Raw genomic sequence first — 8,539 nt, 5'->3', positions numbered from 1 at the left:
CTGTCTGCTGCCTCCCCCTCAGCTGTAGAAGGGGCAGGCAGACGCAAGCCCCACACTGCCCTTTTGGGCAATGCAGAGCCTGCAGGTGCCCAAGCCACCACATCACTTCTAGGAGAGACGCATGGCTCAGGCACGGCAAGTGCCGCCCCCTGCGGTGTGGCACCCAGTGCCCTCCCGAGCTATGCCTCTACTGCTGACAGATGCTAAAGTGATTGCATCACAGTTTCTAAAATGTTTTACCTAGCAAACAAAATGGAAGCCACAGACAAATCTCCAATGTCCACCCCACTTGCCCGGGGACTACAAAGTGTTTTCCATGATAGGCCACAATACAGATCTGGTGGAGCACATTCAATAGTGACTCATAAAGATTCCCAGCCATCCCACACAATCTATTAAAATGTCCTCAGAAAGAAAGGTCTGGGTTGTATAAACCTTGACCTTTTGGTGTCTTAATCTTCTTCATGTTCTCATGTTCTTTTTGATTTGCCTGCAAATGTGTCTAAAGGCTGCTGTAGAGAATTGTGATTCTTTTTTTTAAAAAAATCTTATCTCCTATCTATCCTGTGCCTGTTATGGGGATAAATGGAGACTGCTTTTAGGGCAAGGAGCCCAAAGCATTATTTCCCTCCCTATTCTTTTGGTGCACAGGCTCACAGTGACAAAGTCTAAACTCACAGGCTCTGAATATAAATGCTATCTTGCTATGCATGCCACCTCATATCGCTTAGAACCCACACTATTCCAGAGGAAGGATGAAGTGCACACAAATGAGCATCCATATTCTCTGATTTAGCAATATCCTAGTCCTTTTTCCCATTCACTTTGATTGGATATAGGAATATCAGAGTGCAATCAACCTCTTTTTACTACTACAAAATATTAATCCTCTGGTATCTGAATCAAAGTAGAACCAGAACAAGTCTCCCCCTCGCACCAAATACATTTTATTAATAATCCCTCTCCGTATAGAAATCAGCCCAGTGCCCAAGCATCGTTACTCTGGGCCCAATATAGACTGGTAGCAGGGCCCTCTTCTTCTAACATCACCCATTAAAGGCCTTGTTTATTTGGAAAAACTGGAAGGTTAATGTAGGGGAAACCTACTGCGGAAGACTTTTGTCTTTTGAGGAGGTAGGTTGACTGGTTTGTATGATTCTTCTTCCCTGCTTATTGGAACCTCTGGGACCCGCAAGGGATTTTGGTTGGCTTTAATGATTTACTCTTTGTGCTCCAGGGTAAGTAGCAGCAGGATGTGGGCCAGCTGTAGGCTAAGAAATGCAGTTGCAGAGTTGATTAACTATGCTGGCCCCCTAGTTTAACAGGTGGGAGGAATTTAGATATTAGGCCAGCCAGCTGGTGGTCACTAAGTATCTAGAATATATAAATGTCTTAGATGGGGCCTGACCCCTGGGACTTTGACTTACGGTAGGTCCTGATCAGAAGGATGCTGGCCAGCTGGAGGGTCTCTGTTACTGGGTTTCTGATAACAGAGTGAGAAAGTAGTTTTATTTTGCTCATGCTGTGTTATTATACTTAGGCAGTGAACTTCCTTCCACATGTGTTATTGCCAATGGATCCAAAAGAACTCTTGCATTTGGCAAAACAGTTTATCACTGCATCTAGGATCTTTAGGTACTTCTACTTATGTTTCCGATTGCCTAATCTGTGTTTTTCACACACACACACACACACACACACACACACACACACACACACACAGTCAAGCACTCTCTTAAAGACTGGGCTCTAGCGTCAGTTATTCCATGCATTCTGAAGACCAGACTTCTAACTAATATGCTCCCATATATTTGAGGCTCTTTAAAGCTGACAGGGTCCAGCCTTGCCCAGACCTTGGACCCAAGGTTCTTTCATATGAGCAGCAAGTAGACGAGGCGGCTGCAGCAGCCCTGCACATTGACAACAGCCTTGGGGAGCCAGCAGATCTGAATATCCCTGCTGCTCTTCTGGTCCCTGTATCAGCTCCCTGGGCCACAGCAGCAGGGGAGACAAGAAGCCAAGTAAGCATTTTAGAGTCATTGCCAAAGCTAATTGTATGTGAGGCTACTCGGGAGGGGGGAAATCAAGGAAATGTCTGCTCGGATCAGGGTCTAACCCAAGAGCCAGGTGATGGAGCCTCGAGCTTCTATATCAGCTCCCAGTATGGGCTGCTTTGTTGCTGAAGTAACAACAGCCACCCAGGCTCCAGCCTTACTGACCTGGACAGATGTACAAAATCCTATCAGTAGAACAGTCCCTGGGTTCTTAATGCCCCTAATTTCATTGATTGTTGTTCCTCCTGCTGCCACTAAAATGCCACTCCCTCTTGGTTCCTCCTATCTCTGCACAGGGCATATGAGCAACAGGTCAAGAACTCCAGGACTTGTAGTTCTTGAGAGAGCTGGCGGCTCACCATCCAAATGGTTGTTTGCTCAGCTTGGCTCTGGCAGACCTCAGAACAGAGAAACACCACTCATAAGTATGAGGAAATAAGATTGTGTAAACAGCCTTAAGCATGATCTGCAGCAGGGGTGGGAAACGGCATGCAGTCACTGGGCCATATCCTTACTCACCCTGTCCCCTGCAGGCTAAATTTGACGAGTGGGTAAGGCTGCCCATCTGTCAATCACATGCCATCATAATGATGTCAGGTGACTCACTTTTAAGTGTCTTGTATCACACTATAAAAGACCTGATAGAATCAACAAATTGGAAGGCAGGGGGAAGCGCAGAAGGGGATACCTACTGGTATGAATGATAAGGACTGAGGTTGTTCCTGAAACAAACATTCAGATATGCATGTGGACCACGCCAGTCTCATTTGAAGGGGGTAAATGTGGATTAACAGCTAAAGAATACTCAGGGGTGGACCTGTCGAAAGCCAGCCCGCTCCTGCAGTATGGCAGCATGTCACATGGCAGGTGAAAGGATTTTATTCATTCCCAGTGGAAAAGCAAAACACGTAAGCCTGATAGACACTGTCACTTTTAAGAAATGCTATGAAAAAGTGGAGCTTGTAAACTTGCACTGCATTTGCCTGAGCAGAATCACAGCAGCTGGTTTTCCACAGAGACCTATTTTATGCAGACTTGAAAACCTTATTGTTGCTGTGATTTTGTAAAGTCTCTTGAATGCATTGAGGCAAATCCCAAAGAATACTATTGCTGTAAGAAACTGAAATTGAGTCACTTTGATTTTGTTGTTCATACAGTTTTGAGCTTGGGACTGTTAGCCAAAATTGCATATGCAGGTAGTGGCACAACTGTGGCACCCAGTCAATTATTTTTCCATTTTTTTGGGGGGGGGCACCCTCATATTTAAAAACTGATATTCTTTCAAATTCAGGTCTTTTCTCCCAAATGGGGAAGGATATGAATTTTAATTAGGCTTAAGCCACCCTACTTAAGGGGAAATGATAATTTAAAGACTAGTTCAATTTAGTCTCTGTTGGAACTTGAAATTCAATAATTAACGAAAACCTGAATGGATATGTAAAGACTGTATTATTTTAATATTTATTGAATTTATATACCACCCTAAACCCACAGGTCTCAGGGCAGTTCACAGAATAAAATCAGAATATAAAACCACAAAATACATAATCAAAATAAAAACAATAACCCAATAGGTCCCCCTCCATTTTAAAAGGGCGTAGGATGTCAATCAAATCAACCAAAGGCCTGGTTAAAAAGGAATGTTTTTGCATGGCACCTTAAGGTGTATAATGAAGGCGCCAGGCAAACTTCCCTGGGGAGAGCATTCTATAGATGGGGAGTCACTGCAGAGAAGGCCCGTTCTAGTGTTGCCACCCTCTCGACTTCTCGAGGAAGAGGCACACAAAGAAGGGCCTCAGAAGATTATCTCAGGGGCTGGGTAGTTTCATGTGGAAAGAGGTGGTCCTTGAGGTATTGTGGTTCTGAGCCATTTGTGGCTTTATAGGTCAAAACCAGCACTTTTAATTGGGCCCAGAAACGAATTGGCAGCCAGTGCAGTCGGACCAGGATTGGTGTAATATGTTCAAACCATCTGGTTCCAGTGAGCAGCCTGGCCGCTAAATTCTGCACTAGCTGAAGTTTCAAAACCATCTTCAGAGGCAGCCCTATGTATAACACATTGCAGTAATCTAACCTTGAGGTTACCAGAGCATAAACAACAGTAGCTACACTGTAAGCAAAGGTAGAGATACGCTAGCTGCATTTTGGTAGTTCATAGAATCATAGAATCATAGAGTTGGAAGAGACCACAAGGGCCATCGAATCCAACCCCCTGCCAAGCAGGGGATTGAAGCTACTGCCATATATTAGTAAAATAATTTCCCCAACACCTTCTGCCATGAACAAGGGTGCAAAAAACAACAACACATGAAACATTAGCTTTTCTTCAATTTCCCTGTCTTACTTTAGATCCAAAAGGAGCACTAATCTTTTTAGTGCTCATTTTGGAACACACTGGCTAGTTTGCTGCTTACAACACACCTAAGTAAAAAAAATATGGAATACTTATTACAGCCTCTTATGATTTCGCCACCCTGCCCATTACCCATGTATCACAGTAGTTACAAATATTGCTAATAACTGCTGAGATGCTTGATGCTATCAACACTTCTGTCAAGAGAACAAAACTGCAGGCATACCATTAGTTGCAACTACTATCATAAAAACGATTTGGTATATGAGATATCAGAAAGTTAGTTCTTTCAGTGACAGGAGCCTGAGTAGGAAATGACATATTCCACAGAACCAATTTTTTGGCAGGTCTTAAAAGTTTCTTCCTTGGGAAAACAGTATTTGATCTTTCTAAATAACGGTAGTAATTTGTCAAAAGAAGGAGAGGTGTGTTTTATACAGAATGGCCTGCTTTTTAGGAAAGAAGGACAAATTATGCATTTGCAGGGAGGAAATGAGTTTTTCTGAAATGTCTTCTAGGCTGATAGAAGCGGGGAATGCTTCCTTTACACGTAAAAATATGGAAATTAGAAATAGAATAGCTAGATAGTTATTAAAGCATTTCTTTCTAACAGGGAATTTGTCATGAAGCTTTTAGAAATCGTTTCTGAAGTATTTCTCTCATCTCAATATTAGGGCTGTTGTTTTTCAAATAATGCAGTCTTTGATAAGCACTGTGTGAGCAGAATCACACTGAATTTTACCCTTGTGCTCCCACACTGAGCCAAAAGCTGTACTATGCTGGGGCAAAGACAAAAGCATGGGGAGGAGGAATGACCATGTGGCAGGGCAGAGGAGTGGCCAGCTTACAGTGCAATCCTAACCATATCTACTCAGAAGCAAGTCCTACTGAATTCAGTGGGGCTTACTCCCAGGTAAGGGGGGTTAGGATTAAACCTCTGTTCAGTATCCTATCTGCCATCCTAGAATTAGTGATTGGCCCTTGCGCTTGTACGCTGTGGGACACCCAAATATGATGTCCCCAAATATACTACTATGGCCAGTGTTACCCTTGCAGAGGAACCCAAACAGGCAAGCTGGAGGATGCTGATGCCTGTATGAATAGCTCATCGTAGCAACCACAAGTTCCAACAGGTGTCTCAAACTTCAAGTTGCATGGTAAAAGCCTATTCGTTTTGGCTCATAGACCTGTGAAACTGTAGATTCACAAGTAGCAAGCGGGCGCAAAGTACTTGATTAGGGGCAATAGTTACAAAAGAATAAGCACAAAGGGGACTATTGGAACAACCAACACCCAAGGCCAAGAAGCACAAACCCTATGAGGAATCTCAACTTGGTAGCTGCAGCAGAAGGTGAAAGGAGATAAGCAATAGAGAGAGGCCCACCATGAAAGTAAACCATCTCACACTACCCCCCCTGCCCAGAATAGACTACAGCCCGGCGCGGGGGGGGGGAATTTGGTGGGGGACAGTTTGAATTAGAATCTGACAGGTGATCCAGTCACCCCCTGCAGCCAGTTGGGGCCAAAGCCAAACAGCCAGTTGGGAGGGGGCCACCTCAGTTCCTGAGGAACTGTGCCAGGCTGCAACTGTTGCCCACCCTAAATGGGGTATGCAGGTGTTTTTGCCCGCTGTTCCTTATGCTGTGTTATATCAGAGAATTGAAGGTGGCATGAAAGAGGCATTGCTACCTGTGGTATGCACAATCATCCCACTATCATTTTGGAGCAACAAGGTTTGTATAGTTACAGGTAGGTAGCCGTGTTGGTCTGCCGTAGTCCAAACAAAATAAAATAAATAAAAATATATATTAAAAAATTCCTTCCAGTAGCACCTTAGAGACCAACTAAGTTAGTTATTGGTATGAGCTTTCATGTGCATATCTGAAGAAGTGTGCATGCACACGAAAGCTCATACCAATATCTAACTGAGTTGGTCTCTAAGGTGCTACTGGAAGGATTTAAAATTTTGTTTTATTTTGTTTTATTTTGTTTCAAGGTTTGTATAGTGCAGGGTTGTCAACCTGGTCCTTACGTCCCACTAGTGGGCGTTTCAGGATTCTAGGTGGACGGTAGGGGGTTCTACGGCACAAGCTGAATCCTCCTTCCATCGAGCACTGGTGGGTGGCAAGGAAATTTTACCATCAAGAAAGATTCATTAGTGGGCGGTAGGTATAAAAAGGTTGACTACCCCTGGTAGAGTGATTCTAAAACCTGCAGACTCGTTTGTCTAGAATGGACATGAAATAAATATGTGTCTACAGTACCAAAAATGGTGACTCCTGTGTCTTACCATTTCAGCTCTCAACATTTATAGCCTTTAGTGAAGCATTGAAATACTAAATCTGCTAAACAATTTGGTAACGTGTGTGCATGTTACTTTAGGGTTGTTTTAGGATTGGAGGAGCAATATGGCATGCTGCTATGAATATGAGCGCATGAGTCACTTTCATTATAGTAAAATGAGAAAAGAAGATTGACAGGCATCAGAACATGCAGTCCTCTGCAGTTCCACATTAGCTAACAGCATTCATGGCTGGACAAACATTAAAAGGCCATAAAAGTACTTTGCCTATTTATATGCTTATACCATCTGTTACATATTCAAATAAAGTGTAGTATTACCTCCAAGATAATTAGATTTTCAGGTAGCATAACAGTTCTAAAGGCAGATTCATAATATTAATTGATGTGTACTAATTAACCCTTAGGATAAGCCAATCCTCCTCCTTGTTCTTTTCGCACATCCCTGCATAATGAGTGTTTACTTTTTCTACTCTTCTACAAAGAGTATTTCTAGATGGAAGAGCAATATTTTAATGCATTTTCATACTCGTAAGACAATTCCTATTTAATCAACCTGAAAATGAAAGCATAGCTTTAATTTCAGATTCAAAGATCTTCCAAATATGCTAACTGGAAAGTTGGGGACACACCCTATTGGAAGTGGTGATTGTGAAATGATTAAAAGAAATGCCATGATCTGATCTGAATCACCTCTTAACAATACCTTTAGAGGCATCTCAGTCTCTTCCTGAGCTTGTTTAACAACATCAGATGATCTAAGCCAGGCATGTCCAAAGTCCATTTCAGGGGCCTAATCCGGCCTAATCTGGTCGATTTAATCTGCCCCCCCGTGGCAGTATATGTCCTGGGGTAAATTCCTAAAAAACCTCATGTTTACTTCATCAAATCTGGCCCTCTTTGAAAAAAGTTTGGGCACCCCTGATCTAAGCCATGGATAGGCAAACTAAGGCCCAGGGGCCAGATCTGGCCCAATTGCCTTCTAAACCCATCCCACGGACGGTCCGGGAATCAGTGTGTTTTTACATGAGTAGAACTTGTCCGTTTATTTAAAATGCATCTCTGAGTTATTTGTGGGGCATAAGAATTCGTTCATTCCCCACGCCCCAAAAAATATAGTCCGGCCCCCCACAAGGTCTGAGGGACAGTGAACCGGCCCCCTGCTGAAAAAGTTTGCTGACCCTTGTCTAAGCCACATCTCTGGTTTCTTCCCACACCAAGAGCAGAACTAGTGCAAAAGGGTACAATAGTGTGGTCTCCTGCCTTATCATGTGGCTTCAGACTTCCCGTCTTCTCAAATAGCACTGGGTGGAGTCATGCTGCAGCATCTTCCACACTGTTAAAGGGGACATCAGAAGAAGCTGTACTGGCCATTGGTCTTTTAGAATTCACATGAGATTATCATGGACTGTTCCTCTTGGATATATTGTGTGGCTAATGGGTCCAGCTTTTTTCTTTCTCTACACACAAGGATGTATAGATATACAAACTCAAGATAACAACTCATGTATCTGACAGAGTTGGCTCTGGTCTATATAAGCTTATGCCACAATGAACAATTAGCCTTTAAGGCACCGCAAATTGTTATAATTTTAGGACTGTAAATATTCCTCCTCCTTTTCAAATTGATGTTAGCAAAGAGCAGAACAGAAAGAATGGGTAGCTTTATTATATACATTATGCTGTTGACATTTAAGGGCAGTATCCAGTCAAAGTGAAGCACATTTGTACTATTGAGCATGTGTCCTCCTCTGCCCTCCTTAATTGTAGATTAAATCTCTCTTGTATACAGAGGCCTATTAGAAGGAAATAATTCTTTTTACTTTATTTT

Source organism: Podarcis gaigeae (assembly GCF_964106915.1).
Source record: "Podarcis gaigeae genome assembly, chromosome: 1".
Taxonomy (NCBI): Eukaryota; Metazoa; Chordata; class Lepidosauria; order Squamata; family Lacertidae; genus Podarcis; species Podarcis gaigeae.
Note: the sequence above shows the minus strand (reverse complement) of the source record.